At 45.4% G+C, this 23,860-nt stretch overlaps 1 protein-coding gene across 5 annotated transcripts in view; it reads right to left on the bottom strand.

Annotated features, from left to right (window-relative positions):
* The window catches only part of Epb41l3 (erythrocyte membrane protein band 4.1 like 3), a 214,345-nt gene extending 192,399 nt beyond the window's left edge, over nt 1-21,946 (bottom strand). For 4 of the 5 annotated variants that reach the window (XM_006523618.4, XM_030249482.1, XM_017317239.2 and 1 more), the window contains exon 1: nt 21,598-21,946. The gene's annotated coding sequence lies outside the window, so the exon portion shown is untranslated. The remainder of the gene's footprint in view (nt 1-21,597) is intronic. The other variant, NM_001355732.1, reaches the window with a different exon arrangement.
* Between the last annotated feature and the right edge of the window lie 1,914 nt (nt 21,947-23,860).

Here is a 23,860-nt window from a genome sequence, read left to right as displayed (position 1 = left end):
TAATTACAGTGGAAACCACAGCAGCCTAGTCTCTCCTCCCATGCCGCCCCAACCAAAGGCTTCCTCAGAATCCTGCAAAACTAGGAAAGTGTGCCTTAAAAATCTATGTTTGCACCTACAGGCATACGTTTACATACATTATATATACATATTTCCACCATTTCTCCACCCTTGCCAGGCACATAGGAAACTGGTGGGTTTGTGCCTCATCCCTCCCCAGGTTTGGAAGGACAAAGTTACATCCATATTCAACAGTTTTGCTACTACAGAGTTTAGATCCCATCTCCCTTGGGGCGAATGAGCCAAATTGACACACACAGGTGCAAGCCATGTTTAACATAAGCACACCAACAGGACACCATGCCCAAGATGGCACAGTCCATCCCGGAACCACCACAGACAGAAGCCATTTGAACTTATATCTGCCACAAATATGTTTCAAAGATCTGAGACTCTTGAATTAGGGACGTGACTCATCAAAAGCCTTAGAAAATAGCAGATCCAAACCTTGGAAGAGAGGGAGCCTTCTCAAAAGGCTTTGTGATATCATGCTATAAAAACACAGCATAAACTCAAGGGAAAGAAGGCAGAGAAGAAACCACCAAAAATATCCAAACCTCATCATTGGTCAGTATAAATGGCTGGTTTCTGTTTCTCGGGGCTTGGGACTTTCTCCTGGACTTTCTCTCTCCACTTTAGGGTCACATAAACTCCATACAGACACAGACAGGCAGCAGATGTTAAAGATAATTTACTGTCAAAGAATCACTTGACGAATTATTCTTCCCCCAAGAGTGAAACCAAGTACTTAAATATTAACTCCAGGACTCACCATGTTATCCGCATCCCAGCAACCGATGATATAGCATTTTTCCAGATGATAGATCCACGTTCCATGTTCCATGTTCCCGGAGGCAGTGAGACAGGAAGATGAGGAAAAAAAAGGGGTGGGGGGGGGAGAACAGGGTTAGAAATGGCTCAAGGACTGTTGTTAGACCCCCCTCAGGGAGCAGACAAACTGCCACTCCTCTCTAGGAACCCTCCCCAACCCGACATCTCAAGTTGAGAAGAAAGTGTCTATGGAAACAAAGTAGATAATTCAGGAGCAACAAGAAGGGATCCTGTCTTAAGTTTTTAATTTAACAGGTGCAAATAGAAGGAGCGCAAGGCAAGACGGAATGTGCAATAGATGTTTCCAAAGAGATAGTAGGGAAGCATTGAGTGAACCGAGAGGGACATAAAAATAATTAATGCAAGTCTGGGCGAGAGGTGGGGGAGGGGATTTCTGCAAAGCAGGCTTAGACCACAATCATGGCCTAACCAGAAACACAGTGAAATTTATCCGAAGGAACTTTAATTACACCTCTCAAATAATAGAAATTATGTCAGTTTATGCATTCTACAGTCTAGGCCATGGAGTAGATTTAAATCCTTCAAACACAAGAGTAAGGGAATAAAATATTATTATTATTTCTTGATCATGATAAGGACACTTACTAGTATCTGTCTTATAGGAGTCCAGACCAGAGAAAACAAGCAAGCAAACATGTCATTGAATCTAGAACCATGGAATTTAACTGGTTTTAATCAGACAAACTACAAGCACTGCTTTATTAGAACAGAGATTTCAAGGTCCCTGAAATCACATAGACACCATCCCGTAGAAGGAACTCCCTAGATTGAGTCTTTTTTGACAAACAGGTTTTCTGCCACAGGGTCAGGAATTCTGCTCATTTTAGGAACCTTGGGCCTCCTGGGCTTCTGTCTTACAGAAGAACGACAGGCTTGTTCCTTAAACAGCTGCTGCTGCCAATTTAAAGAAAACAAGAAAGATGGATGTGTTTGTCTGTTTGTTTTTGTTTGTTTGTCTGTCTGTTTGTTTTTGCTAACTGGTTATGTCAGCACCTGTGCACTGGTTATGTCAGCACCTGTGCACTGGTTATGTCAGCACCTGTGCATTGGTTATGTCAGCACCTGTGCACTGGTTATGTCAGCACCTGTGCACAGGTTATGTCAGCACCTGTGCACTTGTTATGTCAGCACCTGTGCACTGGTTATGTCAGCACCTGTGCATTGGTTATGTCAGCACCTGTGCATTGGTTATGTCAGCACCCGTGCATTGGTTATGTCAGCACCTGTGCATTGGTTATGTCAGCACCTGTGCACTGGTTATGTCAGCACCTGTGCACAGGTTATGTCAGCACCTGTGCATTGATTATGTCAGCACCTGTGCACTGGTCATGTCAGTACCCGTGCACTGGTTATGTCAGCACCTGTGCACAGGTTATGTCAGCACCTGTGCATTGGTTATGTCAGCACCTGTGCATTGATTATGTCAGCACCTGTGCACTGGTTATGACAGCACCTGTGCATTGATTATGTCAGCACCTGTGCACTTGTTATGTCAGCACCTGTGCATTGTTTATGTCAGCACCTGTGCACTGGTTATGTCAGCACCTGTGCATTGATTATGTCAGCACCTGTGCACTGGTTATGACAGCACCTGTGCATTGATTATGTCAGCACCTGTGCACTGGTCATGTCAGCACCCGTGCACTGGTTATGTCAGCACCTGTGCATTGATTATATCAGCACCCGTGCACTGGTTATGTCAGCACCTGTGCATTGTTTATGTCAGCACCTGTGCATTGTTTATATCAGCACCCGTGCATTGTTTATGTCAGCACCCGTGCACTGGTTATGTCAGCACCTGTGCACTGGTTATGTCAGCACCTGTGCATTGTTTATATCAGCACCCGTGCATTGGTTATGTCAGCACCTGTGCATTGGTTATGTCAGCACCTGTGCATTGGTTATGTCAGCACCTGTGCACTGGTTATGTTAGCACCTGTGCATTGATTATGTCAGCACCTGTGCACTGGTTATGTCAGCACCTGTGCATTGTTTATATCAGCACCCGTGCATTGGTTATGTCAGCACCTGTGCATTGCTTGGCTTTTGCAAACTGCTTATGTCAGCACTTGTGCATTGAAGCTCCCTGAAGGCTCCCACTGCTGAGGGCTAAAGGAAAACCACCCCGGATTCAGACTCAGGCCCTCTCCCCTCTGTGGGTCCTGTGAGCAGAAATCTTATGCCACCCCTGAAGTTAGGTCTATTTGAAGTTACCAGTTTCTGGGGACACAGCCTCAGATGAAGTTCCAGAAGACTCAAACCCCTGTCTGGAAACCCCCTGGGCCTGAGGTGACACCGGAAGCCTCTTCCACCTGTGCCAAAGGAAGCCCAACCCCAGGAATCTGAGGACAACGGGCACACAATGTCCTCAGCACACAATGTCCTCAGCACACAATATCCTCAGCACACAATGTCCCCTCCTGGTCCTGACCTGAGGTCAGGGTTTAATATCAACGTGGTCTGATGCTTTCAACAGACAAAGAAAAGCTGGGCAGGTGACAGTAGCCAAATCTTTCCCCTCAGCCTTAGTGAGGTCTACTACAGCACAGGGCCTTGAAGAGCATTTGCACACTGGTGTCTTTAGCAGCCTTGTCCACAACAGTCAAGTGTGGGAATCAATGCAAGCATCTGTCAATGCATGAATGGAGGAACACAGTATGCAACTTGCTTTATAAAGGAAGGGAGTTCTGGAGCTGTAAAATGCACTCCAGGGTGTGAAATAAAGCAGACTCAAAAGGCTAACGTGATGATACCTCAATTAATACGAAGCCTCCCTGGTAGTCGTACTTAGAGCGAACAGAACAAAATGGTGGTTAGCAGGCTCTGAGAGGAAGGGATGTATGAGTTAATTAAAAGTGTGGAGATTTAGTTTTGCAAGATGAAGAGTCTAGGATGCTGACTGGCCACACCACATGAATGCACACAGCGCTTCTGACCTACACCCTTGAACATGGCTGTTGGTGAAGCTGTGGCTACCCCACAGAGGCTCCATCCTCACCGGAAAGTGTTAAGAGATGTTATTTGTAACAGAACCCATGGCAGCTTAGTTTTGATTTAAAAGAAACTCAGCTTTCCTCCCAGCAGAGGGTAGGGTGAGAGGAGCTACACAGTATGCGCTGGAAGAAATCATGTAACAAAAACGTCTACAAAGAGCCCAGTCAGGGCTGCTGTCATCTTCAGCCTTGAGCACAGGGCTCACAGAAGACAGGAGAGCCACTGGGCTGCAGCTGTGTCCTCCAGAGCATCCCAGCCCTCCCTGAACCTCTAATGCTTTGCAAATTGTCATGGAGCGTGATGGCTTCTGCAGACAGTCTGTGTAGTCTTAAACTTCAGTCAGAACATTGGCTTGTGGGTAATGCTTTGCTTTTTAATCTGCTTTCCTTTGTTCAGGTAATGAACACTGGACTTTTTCTTATAGAACTCAGACTTTACTGTACAGGCCCAAGATGCCACATAAAGGGCACAGTTGGTCCTCTTTCTTACATTGAGTAATTTTATTTGGAAGAGGGAACTGGGGGGGGTGGTGTACTTGGGAGACTGAGGCATGAGGACTGTTGAGTTCAAGGCCAGGCTGGACTAAATCGGGTAAAATCAGGCGAGTCTTGAAAAAAAAAAAAAAGAAACAAAACAAAACAACAAAGGGAAAAACAAAGATGCAGAGCCAGGAAGGGAATTCCATTGGTATGGATCTGAGCTGACAACTGTGACAAAAGAGATAAGCTCAAACTCAAATATCTGCCCTCAAATGAGCCTTTCTCACAGCAGGCTGACCTCGTGGAGGAGCTAACTTGCCCAGGAAAGGCCTCAGGGGTGAGAAGTCTGGGCCCAGGGGTCCAGTTACAAACCAGATGACCTTGAGCAAGCCCCTGCTGCCCACATCTCACTTCCATGAGTGAGAAAGGAGAAAAATAAATTCTGAGTTTTTCATGGAAACGAGGCCCAGAAGTCCCCTAAGGGACACAAGTGACAGAAATAAAAGCTGGACTTGGCCATGTCCTTGTCTCACTTCCCCACAGACGGGGGGGGGGGGGGGTTTCGTGTGGGGCAGACACTGCTGTGGTTTTCCCTTGCCTTAAGTATGTTCCAGGGACCTCAGTGTTGGAGCTGAAGCCCTATGGTGGGGGTTGAAAGCAGAAAGATCTACTGAGGCTCTGGTGTTTATGGTTTTGGGGGCATTAAAGAAGGTCATAGGACTCATGTGCCTTCCTATGACTGAATCCTAGTAGCTTTGGAAGAAAAGAGTGAGCAGAAAGCACATCACACAGCATGGTCCCTGTTTCTCCTAGCAGGGCAAGGTGCTAAGGATTCTGGGTTGGAGATGCAAGAAGGCCTTGCTAAGAATTCGGTGTTTGGAGAGGCAGTGTGGAGGAGCATCAGGAGTACAGAACTTGCTATGCAAGCATGAGGACCTGAGGTCAATCCCCAACACCCACTCTAGCGGACTGGAGCGTCAGAGTCAGAGACCCCCCTGGCCAGTCTAGTCTTGATCGGTCTTGATGAGAGACCTTGCCTGAATAAACAGGGTAGATTGGTCCTGTATGTGGAACAGCACCCAAGGGTGATGTCTAGCCTCTACACACATGTGCCCACTTTCCCCCTAACCCCCAGGTATAGGTCTTTGAGGGTAGGCTGTGGGATAAACACAGTTTTAAAAGTTATCTTGCTTCTGGTAGCTTATTATAGTGGGAATGCACTGTCTTTTCTATCAGAGTTAAATAAGACAAAACTTAATTTAAAAAAAATGTAAAAAAGCCGTTCAACATAAATTCCAAGTCTTCTGGGGCTAGCACTCTTTGAAATTGAAACATGTGCTTGAGGTTGCAGGTGACACTCAAGTCACATTCCGCTTTATCAAGTGGGCCGCTTTTAAGTGGGCAAGCAAGAGAGACTGTGAGGCCAAGCTCTGACCACCCAGAGTGGGACACAGGTCCTTTAGAATTAGGAATTAAAAACTCAGCAGGACCCTGGGGTCTGAGTATGGGCTACCTCAAAGGCTATAAACACTTCAGCAGACATAACACTTTCACCTTGTTATATTCTGGGACCCAGACCCATTTACAACAGTAACACAAAACAGACTGATGCAAACACTACTTTCTTCTTCTTCTTCTTCTTCTCCTTCTTCTTCTTCTTCTTCTTCTTCTTCTTCTTCTTCTTCTTCTTCTTCTTCTTCTTCTTCTTCCCCCTTCCCCTCTCCCCTTTCACTCTCCCTCCTCCTCCTCCTCCTCCTCCTCCTCCTTCTTTTTAGATTATAATTTAGTCACAGCATTTCTTAATTCTCTTTCCTCTCTCTAAACCCTCCCATAAGCCCTTTCCCCATTCTCCTTTAAATCTTTTTGGCATCTTTATTTCTATCTTATTTAAATTTTTACTAACAGTTACTGCATACAAATAAGAATCTACCCCTAACTCTACCTGTTCAGTCTGTGCAGTTACCCACTGGATGTTTTCAGAGACAGCCATTTGATACTTGCTGATCACTTTTTAATCCAACAAAGTCCATGGGTCTAAGGTAGTGGTGCTTATGGTAGGGTCCAGTGTCTTGGGTACCCCTAGAATATAGTGGGGAAGCCATGAGGTCGGAATGATTTTTCTGGTCACACGTAGACATTATTTCCCTTTTGTTCTCTCATGAGTATCATGACATTTTATAGAAGGCTTGCACTATCCTAACTTCCTTTAAAAAAAAGACTTATTTATTTTATATATGTGCATATACACTGTAGCTGTCTTCAGACACACCAGAAGAGGGCATCGGGATCCCATTACAGATGGTTGTGAGCCACCATGTGGTTGCTGGGAATTGAACTCAGGACCTCTGGAAGAGCAGTCGGTGCTCTTTACTGAGCCAACTCTCTAGCCCCCTAACTTCCATTTTTAGTGCATAAATAGATGTAAAGTTCCCTCTAGTCAAGCCAAACATCAACAGATTTATAACTTAATTCCATTTTTAAAAACTAAGCTTTTATTTATTTGTATGAGTGTTTTCGCTGCATGCATATCTGTGCATCATGGGTAAGCCTGCTGTCCAGAGGTCAGAGGCAGGTGTTGACCCCCCCCCAACCTCTGAAATGGTTGCCAGCCACATGTAGGCACTGGGAGTTGAACCTGTATCTTCTGGAAGCACAACCAGTGTTCCTAACCACCAAGCTGTCTCTCCAGCCTCTACAAGGGTACTCAGATTTATTTTTTATTATGGAAAACACAGCCTTAAAAACTATTTGTGTGAAGATGGGATGAATTTACTATCAGCAGTTTGCAATTCATTCAAAGGGAATGTTATTAAAGCTCCCACTAAGCAGACCCTAGTGTTGGGCTTCCAGGGTCAGATGGCCAGGGGAACTGAAACTCTTTTAACATCACCTCTAGCTAATCCACGGGAAATGTGTCGAGAGGAGCTTCCTTCTCTTTCTTAGCACTTCCTGTGTTCCCGAACAGCCAGAATCAAGGTCAAGGCTCCTGTCTGGAGGATCCCACACAGAGCTGAAGGAAGTCGACCACTTCTGCAGGAGACGGGCTTTCTCTGATGCCCAGACCACTCCGTGCCTCCCTTTTGGTTCTTTCCCATGTCTCCCCTCAGAAGTCATTGCAGACTTAATCTGTTCTCAAGGTCCTTGTGTTGAAGAAAGAAAGGGGACAACATCCATTCAGTTTCAGCTCCAATAAGAAGCCAGGGGCAAGACACACGGGTGGCACAGTGATGGCCAAATGTCTGACTTGGAGCTGCGGCATCAGAGGGATAAAAATAGCTCCTTTAATATTCGGTCTGCCGGAATAAATCACACCTGAAACTGTGATTATAATTTTAATAACAAATTGAAGGGTGTGTGTTAGCAGAGAGAAATGGCTTAGCTGTGGCAGAGTCTATAGTGTGTGAAGACAGAGTACTTAGCTGGGGACAAGGCTAATCGTGACAAAATATTTCACTGACCAACCTTCTCCAGAGAAGCCTGCTGGAAAACTCAAGAAACAAAAAGGCTAGGGTATAGTCTAAGCAGAAACTGAGAAGTAGTGAGAACCAGGTTAGATCACCCCAGAGGCCTATGTGATCGAGGGTTGGTTCTTAGGATGGGACCCTTGAGAGATAATGAAGCCTGTGTAAGCCAGGACCTAGAGGGAGTGTTCAGCTCAGAGCCCTCAGAGGGAATGGTCAGACCCCCCTCACACTGTACTCAGTCTCTCTTGCTTAGACCATGCATCCATCACTTTCTATTACCATACACTCCCACCACATTGTCCTACCTCATTATAAGCCTAAAAGCAATGGGTCTACTCAATCATGGACAGAAATTTTCAAAAATTTGGATTTAAAGATACCTTTTCTCTCTGTAAGTTAAGTATCTCGGGTGTTTTGTTACAGTGTTGGAAGCTGACATTGTTGCAGAATTCCTTTTTTAGACAATAGGCCTAACTGGTTTTCAATATTACTATAACAATTTAATTATTTTGTTCCAGTTATAGGTAAGATTTGGTATTTTCATAAAAGCTTCTATGGCATCTTAATATGGTTTATACTGTGGTAATTTGTCTTTTCCTACTAAGTCTCCCTGTTACATGATGAATACCATTTTTATTAACCCATATATTCCCATATTGTGTGTCATCACCTTGCATATAAAATAGAATTTATGAATAACAAATCAAAGGACACTCACAATCTGCATTTGCGTTGAGTCTCAAGGTATTTCACTTTTTTTTACACAGAGTGGAAGAATCCTATATTTATCAATCCTCCCTGTAAATATAATTAATCCAGATTGCCTTCTATGTATTACCTAGACCAGCATAATTAAGCCAATGGTTGTTTTATTTAATAATAAAAAAGAGAAGGTAATACATTTTTTTGTAAGGAGTGTATCCTGGAAGGTAAAAATGGCCTGACCATGGTGGAGTGTGTCTAAGCCCAGTGGACTGATGCTAGACAGCAGAAGAAGCATTAAGGAGGCATGTGAAGGTGGTTCTCAACAGGGTCCTACCTTAGTCTGTCCATGTGGAGACACATGAAACTTCCTATCCCAAGGTCTCACAACTGATCCTAAGAGTTTCCACTAGCTCAAGTCCTAACCTAACCATAAGCTTTTTAAAACATTTCTTCTCTAGGCAAAGAATTCAAAATTCGGGGTCACAAGAATACTTTTGGAAAAGTGAGTCATCTCTCTGTACACGGGGATGGATGCTCAGACAGTAGCTCTCCATCTCCTATCACCCTAGCCTTTTCATCCAAAAGGCTAAAGAAGCCAGAGGCCAAAAACAGGCCGAGTTTTCATGCTTTCAGAAGAAAAATGTGCAACATCCATTAAGCTAAGGACTGTTTGGCCATGATTTTTCTTCTGCTTTGAGGAATGTTCAAAAAGAGGATGTTACTTCAAGGTTTAACAGAGACAATGGGCTAGAGATGGGAATGGCTATGTCAGCAACATTTCCAGCCTGGGTCAAAGGGGCACACGGCCAGTGGAACCAACTTTCTCCCCAACATGAATGTGGTGCGTGGGAAAATAAAAGCCTTCTAAACATTTTGAAGTCGCTGACCTTGTCTCCCCCAGTCGCTGATTCTGGCTTGCTTATATCACTTGCACACGGATACTTTACTAGGTCAATGCCAAAAAAACAATGCGTATCTTCGTGAACAGAGACAAATCAACACAGTCAAGCACTACGCCATAAATCGACACAAAGCAACTTCACGTGCACAAACTCAGCTCGCTCCTACGACGAGACCATCCAAGCGGCAAGACAATATCTGTGTTTCTTGCATAAATAACTACGGAAAGTAGTATGTTTAGCACTGATAGAATGCTCAGATTCAAAGATTCCCTCTTTGGTGTTGATGCTCATCTTCATAGATTCCCTGGTTAGTGTTAAGGGTGTAATCCTAGTGAAGGCCTAGAAAAGGTGGGCATGGGGCGATGATCAGGGCAGAAATGTTTAAAACAAAGCTGGTCAATGCAGCCACTAGATTGTCTTGAATAATACAAAGCTGTTTATGAGCTTCAGTTTCAACTCTAAAGCAGCATGAAAAACCAAGTGGTTGTATTCTATGTAAAACAAAGCAAGCAATTAGCCTCACAAGATCTGGCTTGTGGTTATTAAGAAATGTTTTGGAGGTGGAACTTGGTTAATCTTTAGGGAAGGGAATGCTTAATTGACTCATTAGCTTCCCAAGAGCACATGATATGGTCTCCTGAATGCCTGCTACAACCCGGCTCCCAGATGTCGCCTAGCGAAGTCTAATGGCTGGCGAGGACTGTCCTCTTCCATTTTATATATTTCCTTCCACTGTCAAATCTGCTCCTTAGTCTTGATAAAATTATTACTTTCAGCGAAAGTAATAATTTTATAGGTCAGAGACTTTCCCTCAGATCAGCTGTATTCTAGGCATCAAGGTAAGCGGTGTATACAGAGACCTGGTCCTTCCACCCAACTGTCCCTGGAAGCATTACATAAGGGGATCCCAGTAGGAATGTGACACTTGCTATCCCCCAGCAGGACCAAGAGGCCTTTTATCTTCCTCTAGGAGAACTGTCATATGTAACCACCACTCTCTTATGCCAAAGGGAGGCCAGCTCACAGAGTTTCCAGGCTATGCTGTCTTTGGCTATTTATTTGTCTCTTTTGATTTATTCTAGAGAATTCCTTCTGCTGTGCTTTGAAAGAAAAATATTATCCCGAGTCTCGCTGAATTCCTTCAAACCAAGGAAGAGGTAACAGGAGAGGTATTTACAGAAGACCCTCAGATAACATAGCAAGCAATGTTAGTTGAGTTGACTCAGAGTAATAACGTATTAGCAGCCATCCGGCTAGGTCTGTGCGACAACTACCCAGAGAACTCAAATCTTAATGATAGTTGTACATCATTGCTGTTAAAAGAATTAAGTAGAATTTACATAGCAAAAAAAAAAAATTTACTTGTGCAAAGTGTTGCTGTCCTTCCCTTATGTCCAAATGTGTTTCATCATGACAGGACTGTACAAAACAGTCCACCCCAAGCTCCTGTCAGGGTGAGGGGACAGCAGTCTTCCATCCGAGGCAGCACTCGAGGACTACAGATTGGAAAGCTTAAGCAGCCATGATCCCACCATAAAGAAGCACAAACTATCATCAGGGGAATTAGGCAATGATGAGACTGCAATCTGGAAAGCAACGTTGGGCTTATCTTTCCTAGTCATCCACTAACTGTATGCTACAGAGACCAAAGCTGCACTTAAACACTGTCAGTATGTGTGTGTGTAGGGGAGGGGGAGGGACCTGCAGGGAGGAGAGAGCGCTCCCATTCTGAAATAGAAGAGATTAAAGAGAACCATCAGGACACTTTTTCCCTCTGAGAGGAGCTGTGGCAACTGTGTCAACCTGCACACTTGGTGACATCACTCACTGTACCATTACCTAATTCGTTTCAATCTCTGATCCTTTTTTTTTTAAAGGAAGCAAGCAGCTAAAAATAGCACAAATTATTCATCCTTTATAAATACAATCTGGAAGATGCTGTGACATGATAATATTCCCCAAGACTCACACATTTTCTAAAGGAAAGCATCTCACTCATCTGACCAAATAAAAATAACATCTGGGGCCTGCAAGAGGGCTCAGCAGGTAGAGGGACTTGTCACCAAGGCGGAGGACTTGAATCCAAGCCTCAGGATCCACATCGTGAAAGGAGAGATTGGACCCTTGCAAGTTGTTCTCTGACAGCCACAGGGGTACCAAGGCACATGGATACCCCTCTCCCATAACACACACAAAATACATACATACATACATACATACATACATACATACATACATACATGTTAAAATTTATTTTTAGGCTTAATATTCCAAGATTCAACCTTCATAGAAAAAGCAAAGTGTAAGAAATGAAGCCAAAAGAATGAGGACACAGAATGGCTCTAGGTCGCTGTGGGGCACGGTGTGGTGCAGAGGCTTCTGGGTTGTCCCTCTTTGAACTCTGGTTCTCTGGGGTCATCCAGTGCTTCCCCTACCAGGCCAACTTCCCCAGCCGCTCTTCATGGAATCATCTGTGGTTCCCCAGTCTGCTTGGTGAATTCCAAATGTCTTGACCTCACACATTGAATAGTTTAGGCATTTTTAAGGATCCCTGAACCTCTCGGTGTCACAGAAAACAATGGCCCTGAGCCCTCCACCATATCCAGACGACATAGAAGTCAGAAACAGAACCTAAGATGCATTTAACACAGGGACGTCTCTGTTTCACAATCAAGGAAGAAATTCCTAAACCATGTTGAGAGGATTTGACAATGGTTAGAATTACATCATTGCAGAAGAAACCAGTCCCATAAACATGGGTGTGTTACACCTTAAACTCTTGTAACCTGGTTACATCAGTACCATATATACATACACATATATATGTATATATGTGTGTGTGTATATGTATATATCTGTGTGTTTGTATATATATATGTATATGTATATGTATATGTATATGTATATGTATATGTATATGTATATGTATATGTATATGTATATGTATATATGTGTGTGTATATGTATATATATGTATATATGTGTGTGTATATGTGTATATATATGTATATGTATATATCTGTGTGTTTGTGTATATATGTATATGTATATGTATATGTATATGTATATGTATATGTATATGTATATGTATATGTATATATGTGTGTGTATTTCAAAAAACAGGACTAGCTCCAACCACTCAAATAAAAATGGAAGTACAGAAATTTTATCTAATTATTTGACAAATAATCTAGATCAGAGAGAATAAATTCACTGTAGTACAGAGCTAATCCTTGAGATTTACCACCCCCTCCAAATCGAATGATCCAGAAATACAGGATGAGTGAATGAACAAAACAGAGAGAGGAGTCGAGTGCTTTTGAGGCGCAGAAACATTTTGCATGAGGATTATCCGGTATATCTACCCAGGGCTACGGTTTATTCCTGGATCTGACGAAAAGTAAGCAGACAGAGACACTGTCAAAGGGGTAAAATGTAAATATTGAAAGTGAAAGTTAATTTGTTAAAATGAATCGTGAATTAAATATCAGTGGCATATCTCACATGGATAAAGGAGCTGCGCTTGCATGAATACTTCGAGTGCGCTTAGTGGGTACTAAGTCATTTTATGGGCACTGGTACTTCCCACAGCCGCTCTGCAGGTAGGTATTACCAAAGCAGCTTTACAGAAGAACACGCAGCACAGAGGCCTTGGGAACTGTGCCCCAGACAGATGGTGAGCACCTCCATTTGGGTACAGTGGCAGTTAGTGTGCACCCCATGTGTGTGGCAGTGCTAATATGTCCACATTGCTCATTTTCATATTGCACCACCATCTGCAGGCCAGATACAGGTAAACCTAACTTGTGATTGTTCAATTTGGTACTGAGGCCAAATGATACAGAGGCAGTGGGAACTAGAATCTGAATCTTGATCCCCTTTTTTCAGGGCTCCTGATGATGCAGATGATCTTCTAAGATGCTTGGGGGGGGGGCGGTATCAGGAGCCATTGCTCTGGTCAGCTGTGTTCTGGGTTGTGGAGCTCTGGTGCCTCAGGCTCAATGCACCAAAATCACTGTCAGCTTAGAATATTTTAAACTTACAATGATCAGGATATAACCTCATTGCAAACCTCTGACGCTTACACATGCTCACCTGTATATATTACCTTATTCACAGTGCAAACTGAAAAGGAACACCTGATGTCCAAAGAAACAACTTAGGTGGAATAAAAATGTATTTTATTCTGTGGGAGCCTTTACATCAGACCTGCAGCCTATTAAAAATAATCCCAGTCCTGCCTTACAGAATTTGGTGTCAGTTTGTAGAGAAACGAACAGGTTTTCTTCTTGTTGGTGTTTTTGCGTTTGTTTTTAATTTAAAGGTGGTGCTGTGTCTCATATGGAGCTCAGATCCAATCTCATAAATGTTTCCCGTTGTAGTTTTATGAAGGGTTGTGGGGAGAGCTGGATGCTAAACTGCTGAACTTGCATGAAACCAGCAATCAAACTGCTGCAAACGCTTCGCTTTATCACCGATAAAGCGCATCCACAAATCAGATGTCATTTGGTTTTTGTGTCCTCTATGGGATGTGGGAAATTCAGTTATTGCCATTTGCCAGTGAGGAATTTGAGTCCAGGAGAGGCTCAGTAACCTTCCAGAGGACTTTCCTCGTGTGAGCCACACATGGGTAGCCAAATACCTGTACACAGCGAGCAGACAGCATCATTTCCATTTCGCTGCAGTTATGTACACCATACAAATACCATGTGAGCAGTATCAATACGCTGGTATGGTGGCTTTACACACTCATAGCCACACAGTTGCGCTGATTCCAGGTCACTAATTCCATAGTATATAAAGCCTCAATACTGGACTATGTCAGTTCCCGTCATGATGGACTGTTGTCTTAGTCACTGTTCTGTCACTGAAAGCCCCATCCTGATCCACAAGCGGGGGAGGAGAGGAGTGGAGAGAGAGAGAAAAATAGAGTGGAGAAGAGAGGGGAGTGGGATGAGTAGGGAGAGAGAGAGAGAGAGAGCGCACGACTGGGTGCACCTAGCATGAGCTTTTAAAACCTCAAAGCCCACCACCAGTGACGCACTTCTTCCAACAAGGCAACACCTCCTAACTCTTCTAAATCTCTCAAACCATTCCATTCCTTGGTGACTGCACATCCAAATATATGAGCCTACGGAGGCCAGTCTCACCGAAACCACCGTCACTCTTAACAAGGATTTGATGATGGTAGAGCTCTATGCTCAAGGTTGAAGGTATGTATATTTAAGACAGTGTGCAAGCAGTTTTGTTGCTGAGATCTTGAAACCAGCAGTCTTTCTATAATAATTTTTCCCCACTTGACTTCAGACATTTAATATGAACATGAGAAATGACTTCATCTTTTCAGTCTTAATAAAAAAAAAGGAGGGGGGGCATATACAATTACAAGAAATCCTTCATGTCTAAATCTTGGAATAAAGAGTTTCATCTAGACCTGAAACATTTCAACATCCGTGCACGCCAGCAAACACGTGCATGATGCTAAATCACAGGGATCCGATGAAAAGCTTCTGAAGAGTGAATTTGAGACAAACCCTAGGTCCCTATAGGTCCCCACACTAAGAGTCTCCGCCTGGACTTCTGGGTGCATCCCATGGTTCCTGGCACCGTGCCCGGCATTTCTCATTTTTCTTTCAGCCCAACCACTATCATCTTGGCTGCCCATATCTATTGTTGGCATTCTGTCTGAACTCTATCCCCACAGCTACCTGGCAAGAGCCAGCTGTGCTCATCCCTACAGTTACCTGGCAATAGCCAGGTAGGCCTGGCCCACTATAAAAGAGGCTGCTTGCCCCCTCCTCTCTCTCACTCTTGCCTCTTTTCTCTTGCCTCTTGCCCTCTTGCTTCCCCCCTCTCCCCATTCCCTTCCCCCCTCTTTCCATGTGGTCATGGCCGGCCTCTACTTCTCTCCTCTCTCCCTGTCTCTGCCTTTCTCTGCCTTTCTCTGCCTCTGCTACCCTCTTAACTCCCCTCCCCATGCCCTGAATAAACTCTATTCTATACTATAGCATTGTGTGCCTGGTCCCTAAGGGGGAAGGGATGCCTTGGCATGGGCCTGCCGAGGCATTGTCTTTCCCCATACCTCACCACACCCCCCATAGAACATATTCTTATGCTCCTATTTCTCTTTTTATAACCACAGCATCTATTCTGCTTTTAAAAGCGCTATGGTGCTCACATGGCTATCCTCTCATCTGTACAATGAAGAGATTCTTCCTGCTTCTGAAAGCTTAAATTATCCATGTAATTAGACAAACGAGGTAGAGGATAGTTTTTGAAGTTTCTATATAATGGCTCCTGTCTATCAGGATTTGCTCATGGGGGCTGGATCCTTCTTCCGCCTTCTGACTCAACTTAAGTAGGGCACTTCGCGTCCCTCTTTTGTGACCACCTCTTCTAAAGTATCTCTGGACATCATTTACTCAAGGGGGAACTTATGAGGGACACTTATGATTAGGCACTGATTGGTGACATAGAACTTCAGCTCTCTAATCAATAAAGTACAGCAAGGAACAAAAGCACTGTTAAGGGCAGAGCCAAGGAAAGATGGGAGAAGTGAAACTTGTACTTTCTTGTAGATGGGAAACTTCACATGGGTGGCAGTGCTTGGATTTGATCTAGAAAACTGATAGGTGCTCAAAATGGACAAGATGGAATGAAGGAGACACAGTCATGAAAATGAAACAGGAAAGAAACACAGCAACGCATAGGGATTGCCTTAGGTCCAGGATGCTGGGGACAAGGCTAAGAAGTAGGAGGAGTTTGGAGGCAAGGAGCAGTATGGTCAGAACCGAGAGCCGATGTGATCTAGAGTGATATCGTTGCGGTCTAAGCAGGAGCAATGGAGTAGACAGAGGCCAATGGCCTTGGAACTGGGAGAACTGGGAGTAGCTGCCCTTGCCACCCAGCCCTGACATTCTGTCGTGTGTTCTTATCAGGGAGCAGAGCACGGAAAGGAAGCCTTGAAAGACGAAGACCAGTCTCTATCTCCGGTGACTAGGGACTTGGAGGTTTTGAGGTGGTTGTAGAGAGAATGCGATGTCTAGTCTTTGCTTAGATTGAGGTGGCGGTGGGACACCCAGATGGAACGTGCACTTGGAACCCAGAGGAGCAAGTGAGGCTACATTTATAACAGAAGTCAAATTGTTACAATCCAGAGCTGGAAGTCATTCACCCAGCCAAGAGCCTCTTCCTCTTCTGGAAGTCAGAGAACCTATTTCTGGGGAGCTACCCTGAAGGCCAAGGGCAAAGCTAGATGTGGCACTGTGTGTGTGTGTGTGTGTGTGTGTGTGTGTGTTACTGAGTTCTCCCAAAGCCTCTTTGTACACTCATTACAGATGGGGACTCTGAGGTCTTAGATACATAGAATGAACCCATGGCAGGAACGAGGAGTCCAAATTCCAGATCACTCTTTTTTTATTTTATTTTTTAAAAATAGAATTAGGCTTATTGACATACCTACCATACCTCAGACAGACAGGAAATAAATTCTCTGCCTCTCTGTCTGTCTATCTATCTATCTATCTATCTATCTATCTATCTATCTATCTATCATCTATTTATCTCTCTGTTTCCAGAACTCTCAGTGTGAAGGACTGGTAATCAACCCTTTGCCTGAATCCTACTTGCCTAAAATGCCCAGAGTGGTTCTCAGTCATGCTCAGTGCCATCTGACTGGATCACCATTGAATTTCACTGAGTTATCTGTTCCCTCCCTCCCTCCCTCCCTCCCTCCCTCCCTCCCTCCCTCCTTCCTTCCTTCCTTCCCTCCCTCCTCATGACACGGCATCCTAAGACAGGCTTTTTTCAACTCTATGTCTTCACTTCTTTGCACAGGACACTGTCCCTTGCATTAGCTGCAGGCTGTGACATATTTAGCTTTTCAGGACACATTCTGGACATGCATCTATCTTTCCTTTTATGTAACACCATCAAATCACTAAACTTCTCTGAATAAAATGTTCAGAGATTTTTATACAACCAGCCTTAAGCCAAAACAAATGCTTTCCTTTTCCTTGGTCACTAGGGTGACCTGGTGAGATGACAGGTCATAAACTCTGCCTCTTCACTATGTAGATTTTTCCATCTCAATTGTGAAGATTAGGTTCAGTGCCTTTCAAAATCTGTAGTCTCATTAGCTAGGATCTTTTCAATGAAGTCATATTTTCATCCATTTATTTGTCTATATTTAAAGTGACAGCTCATGACTGGGCATATCTACGGTGCAGAGTATGATATGTCAATGCATGCTTACAATAAGCAATTAGATAAAGCAGAGTAATCGACATATTCACCACCTCAAAGACTCATCATGTCTTTGTGTTGGGAGCATTCACAGTTGTCTCTTACTATTTTGAAACACACAACAGCTCATTTTTAACTGTGCTCATCCTACTGGGTCATAGAACTCTAGAAGGTGAGTCCCTGGGAGAACTGCATTTTTGTACCTGTTGACCAATCCTCCTTCCTCTCCTTCCTGACCACTCTGCTACTTTCTACTTCTGTAAGATCAATTCTTTTACTTCCACATCTGGGTGAGGTCATGACGTATTTGCAGAAGTCCCGTCTTTCCAATGGTGGTTCTGGCCTTGGTAAGCCATCTCTGAATCAGAGAACCCTTTATTCTCATTTGCTCCATCTCACACTTCTCTCCTAAGTGTCTCGGAGAGCTCTGGAGTTGCAAATTAATTCTTACAGAGATGTAGGGGATTATTATTCTCCTTGTAGATGAGGAAGTGGCTGTCTGGACTGGACTGTGACTCATCTCACTCTCTGGATCTTTTTTTTTAATGAACCATTCACAGCCAGCCTGCCCTCACTTTAAAAAAAATCCCACACAAATCACACCCTGCTTTTGTTGTTGATCTTTTTTTAAAAGTTTCTTTTTGCATTTTCAGAAAAAAAAATGTGTGCTATCGTGTAGCATATTGTAAAGAGAGTGAACTGTTTGGGGCTGGGCTAAAATGAAGAACCTATAGGTTTTATCTTGGAGAAACAGGGGAGTGGGGATTTTTGCATTAGTTACTTTTCTAATCTGTGGCTTAGCACTGTAACAAGGACCATTTATAGAAGAAAACTGTTTCGTTGGGATAACTGTTTCCAAGGGTCAGAGTCCATGATGGCAAGAGGAGCAGCTGAGAGCTCACATCTTAATCTGCAAGTAGACTGGGGCGCAGAGGGCCCCACTGGGAATGTCCCAGTCTTCTGACACCTCAAAGCTCCAACTCTAGTGACCAACCTCCTCCAACAAGCCACACCTCTTAGTCCTTCCCAAACACTTCTACCAATTGGGACCAAGCATTCAAACATATGAGCCTGTGGAGGCTATTCTCCATCAAACCAACACAGATGGCACTAGATTTTCCCAGAGATTAAGCAGCTACATCATCTGGGGTCCCTCCCCACCCATATGATGTCATTGCCTATGTGCCTTCTCGTTTGAATCAATTTCACCAATGCCAGATTTTTAAAATATCTGTAACTGGATAGTGCCTGGAAGTCCTCAAAAAATAATTGTTATCAAGAGTTTAAAATGATTTCAATAGTGATCAAATCTGGAGTTGATCCTAGAAATTACTACACGTCTTTCCAGGACAGTGGTTTTCATTCCGAGTATCAGTTCTCATGTGTTGCGTAGACACCCGATTGTATGTGGAAGAGCCCCACTTTTGACAGCTTGTGTCTCAGTGAAAGGAAAAGCACCGTCTTCTAGACGGATATGTCAAGGTATAAGTATAGCTTTTCTGCTTCTCAGCACAAAGAATGCCCATTCCCAAGTCCCCAGCAAAAGGACAGGTAGCCTGGTCTAATGGCTGTGTCGCTTAGGTCTGAACTGCACAGGAAGCAACTCAGAAATGCTTATGAACAGCAAGGTAAGGGAGAGACCTAAATCCCAGTCTGAGCTGAAATCTCTCCTATTTCAAATCTTACTCACCCGGCTCCCAACCTTCCCCGTTCTCCTAGACAGTAGTTTTCCAACCTGGCCTGTGCAAATTTTAACCTATTCTCTACTGTCATAAGAAATGCAGGGTAGGGGGCCCCCACATGGACCTGTGCTACTAGATTATAGAGTCTGTTTGTATTCAAATAGAATTTAGATTTAAATCGCAATCAGATCAGGGATTTACAGTCCTTTCTACTTTCATTCGTTTTGTGGATTTCAGTCCTCTTGCGGCCCAGTAGTAATCCAATGCACTTCAGAGAGAATTACCCGTGTGATCGACTAGCCCAGTGTCTGTGAGGCAGGGTGTATATTAAACACCAAGTGTGCTTAGGAGAGAGCCCAAGGCTGGATCCGACCTCTCCTCTGGGTTGGGTTGACCTTATTTCCCCTGGCAACCCTTGACCTGCCCTGTCTCGATTCAGCTACACGTGAGGTCATAGATGCCCATGCCCTTGAGTGTCTTTCGGGGGTTGCCCTTTGCTCCCAGGGAGAGTTCACCATGGGGACCCACACTTTCCCGGAAGAAGATCCAGGCCAGTGAAAACCCTGTCATCTTCCCTTCTGCAGAAGGAAAAGCAAAAACCACCAGAGGCGGCTCCAGTCAAATGCACCGCGCGGCTGCAGCTCTTAAAGCCGCAGGGGCAGCCACCAAGAGGTATAAACCTGGTTCTCAACTTTGCCTGAGACTCGGGTACCCCAGAACCAGACTCGGCCCTCAGACTGGTGTTTCTGCTCACAGATCCCAGCTCCAGGAGTCCCCCAGTCAACCCAGTGCAGCTCTGCCCGGGCACCTCCTGCAGCTGAGCATGCTAAGTGCTCGGCCCAAGCGCCCCTGGCTTTCCTGCTTTGAAGCAGGGTGCGCCCTAGGGAGTTCTGACCCTTGAACTCTGCCTTCCTGGTGACGCGACGCCCTCCTGGGAGCCAAGTCAACCCCCTTCTACCCCCAGCTGAGGTCCTGATAGCCCGATCCCCTGAAGATGAAATGCCTGGCCAGGAGAGCTCCCCTGCATTTTGAAAAACAGCCCAATTAGCCTCACGAAAGCCTGCACCCCTCATCGCGCAGTCTCCAACCATAACATTTTCATCCCTGGACAAGCTTAGATGGAGGGGACCGCTTCAAGAGCGAGAGGAGCATGAAGCCCCACGTTGCTGAGATACCCGTCAACTGGCTGGAGTATCTCATTGCAGTTGGCTGCAAAGGGCGGCGGACACACACTTGGGTGCGAGAGAAAACACACACACACACACACACACACACACACACACACACACACACACACACACACACGAAAGCAAGCATACCCTCTCATTCTGCCTCTTATCTCTGCCGTTCAGGGAGCCTGGAACTCGGAGGTCAAGTCCCTGACCACTCATGCTGGTCTGAAGTGCTGAGGTGGAAACGAAGGTTCTGGCCGTCAGCTCCAAGGCTAGCACCTTCTTATGAGGTTTCTCAATTCCACCCAAGATAGGCAAGATCTAAGCTCTAAAATTCCCTCTTTGGGCAAAAGGTTTGGGTATCAGGGAGGAGGGAACACGGAGGGTACTGGAAAGCGAGTCTTCGCAGAGAACTAGCCAGGCTCACAATCTGGAGGCGGGGGCCAGGGAGTCCGATCCCCAAGCGCCCCAACTCCTGCAAAGGCAGAGAGCAGAGTGACAGCAGCCACCACTGCGCGCGTTGGCACTGGCACGGAATCTCCAAATCCTCCGAATCCGCTGGCTAGGCAGCCAATGCCGAGGGGTGGAGGCGAGAGGGAGGAGGAGGAGTTGCCTGAGCAGAGAGGGATGACGTCCTCTAGAGCCTCTGGCTCCTAGGGACAGAGATTCGCGAGCTCCCCGGGTCCAGCGCACTAGGTCGCGGGGGAAAGCGATCTCTGGGGAGCCGCGCCCCACTGTCGCTGCGGCTTCAACGCGGCGAACTGGGGGCCGAGTCTGGCTAGAGTGCAAGCCCGCAGGCTATCCCCAGAACACCTTTCTGCTGGTCTCTCGACCCCGAGCGTTCGCTTCGTAGAACCTACGCATTCCAGAAGGGCGCTAGCAGGTAGCCTTCAGCCCAGCCATCATAGCCCCTTTCCGGCTTCTCAGGGATCGACCTCAGCCAAGGGCAGGAGCCCCGGCCACTGCCCATGGGGTAAAACCGGCGCACTGCACTGGCCCCTGCCGCAAGGAAAGAGGGGACACTCGGGTGGAAAGGTGCTCACCTGGATAGCAGAAGCCTTGCTCTAGATTCCTTTCCGAACCTGTTCCCAGCCCCCAGGCGCAACCTTCCTCGGAGAAAACAAAGTAGCGCAAGGGCACGCAGCCGGAGCGCTGCTCCTAGTCCCTGAACAGCGGCTGTTCCCTTCTGCTTTTTCCGGGTCTGAGCTCGGACTCAGCGGCGGGAAAGGGCTCACGGTGGCTGCAAGAGGTTGCCAGACCCGGGCTTCTCTTGCAGCGGTGGCGGCAGCGCCTCCAACTTGCCACCTGCAGCGCGCTTCGGGGCGCCTGCGACTACCCGTGCCGCTCAGCTTCAACTGACCCGCCCCCCGGGTGCGCTAGTTGGCTGTGCCCTGCTCCTGGGCGGACCCCATGTTCGGCTCCGCCCTACTTCGGCCTTGGAACAGGGAGCGCTCGCAAAGTCTTAATGCCAGGCTTCCTTGGGGCTTGCTAGCCAGCAGTCTTTGCAAGGAGGGATCCACATACCCAGACACACAAGTGCACACACAATTCTATGTTTGTAAAGACAATAGGAAGGAAAGGGTTTGTGAGTGATGCCCCTTCCCGTATTCAAGCGTTTGAACAAGTAAAGTGTTCTCTGACTGTGCCATTGCAGTTTTGCAATTTCTGGAAAGACTTAAAACCATTGTAGCAAGGAGTCAAGGGATGAGGCCTGAAATTGGTTTGGGGATGCCCTGTGTAAGTTTCACTCCCAAACAGAATAGTGCTGTTGTTGTTCTTCCTCCTCGGGGTCCCAGCACCTACCCTCATATTTGGCCTGAAGACAAATTATGTCAACTTCTTGCTTTTAAGATCCTGCCTTTGGCTTACAGGGTCCCAGCCTGCAAACCCATGCCCCATGTCAATGTGTTTACACAGCCTGTATTATATATGACTCCTTAGGCCTTTGTGGGTTAACAGTGGGTATATTATCTGCTGGGTTTTGGCTCTACATCTACCCTGGACACCTAACCCCCATGCACCTGCACAATCTGCCTAGGCCATTCAAGTACATCCCTCTTGCACTTTGCACTCTGCCTCTTAGCTGTTCCTGGAGTAGAGCTTAGAGCTTTTTGGAAAGCTGATTTGGTACAGCCTTCCCAGGGATAGTGTGTGTGTGTGTGTGTGTGTGTGTGTGTGTGTGTGTGTGTATGTATAAATGGCACAAATCTGAAGAACTATCCAATCAACCAGAAATGTCTGACTCTTGGGTGTCTCTGTGAGAATGTGCTACATTGCCAAGTGCCTATCAGTTTTGAAACATTTCAAAATTAACTGCCCAAATAGCACAGTTAATGGTCCATTAGGGAAATGTCTATGCCTGAGAGTGCAGGTGTAACATTGTTGAGTGTAACTAGAATGTGCACACATGAAATACTCTGTGCCTGGAAGTGATAGAAACGGTAATTAATGAACTCAGACACTAGGAGCTTAGTGGGGGGCTGCATTAGGGGAAATTGGTACCCCCTCATGTTGACTTCCTGTCAAATATTGGCTAATGCTACTTTGAAACAATGCTACTGTGTAACAATGATTCCCTAAATTTACAGTAAAGAGTTTGTTTCAACAGGCCCCAGTGAGTCCTCCCTGGGATCAAGAACACTCCCTTGCTACCCACAGTGAGTATTTACTGTCACCAGGCTGTAAAGCATTCACATGGAGATCTTTCAGCAACCTGGGTCTACTGTTCCTTTAGAGACTTGCACTTTGACCTGAATTGAGTAAGACAACCAACAGAATGAAGGTGTGGTTTGCAAACTGGAGTCCAGGTTTACTTAATCAACAGGGCAACATCTGATATAGCAGAAGATGAAGCAGGGTTCAGGTGGTTACACCGTCGTGCATTGCTATGCTGACACCCTGGACGGGTGCTAGGACATTTCTGCCGGATGCTTTGGAACTATCATGGATGTGATTGGTAGTTCTTGCTCAGGGGAACTTTTCTTTCTTTTCTGTAACCATAGAAGGGTTAACGGGAGGAGGACTGATGTAGGATAGAAATGAATCAGAAGAGAAAATCAAAGTGTCTGCTGATGGTGGGAGAAATTATCAAGTGCTAGAATGCTGAATGCTGAGTGGTCCCAGCTGATGCAACAGGAACTGCCGGGACTTAGAGGCATCAATGGTCAAAGCTGACCCTGGGAATAGTACTTCAGGAACCAACAGTCAGGATATTAAAGCTGTATAGACTCCTGTAAATCACCTGTAGGTGTGCATGCAGGGCCATCATTAAGCTGCTTCTTCTTCTTCTTCTTCTTCTTCTTCTTC

The sequence above is a fragment of the Mus musculus genome, chromosome 17, assembly GCF_000001635.26.
Source record: "Mus musculus strain C57BL/6J chromosome 17, GRCm38.p6 C57BL/6J".
Classification (NCBI taxonomy): Eukaryota; Metazoa; Chordata; class Mammalia; order Rodentia; family Muridae; genus Mus; species Mus musculus.
The sequence above is the reverse complement of the archived record's forward strand: the minus strand, read 5'-3'. Positions and strand labels throughout refer to the sequence as shown.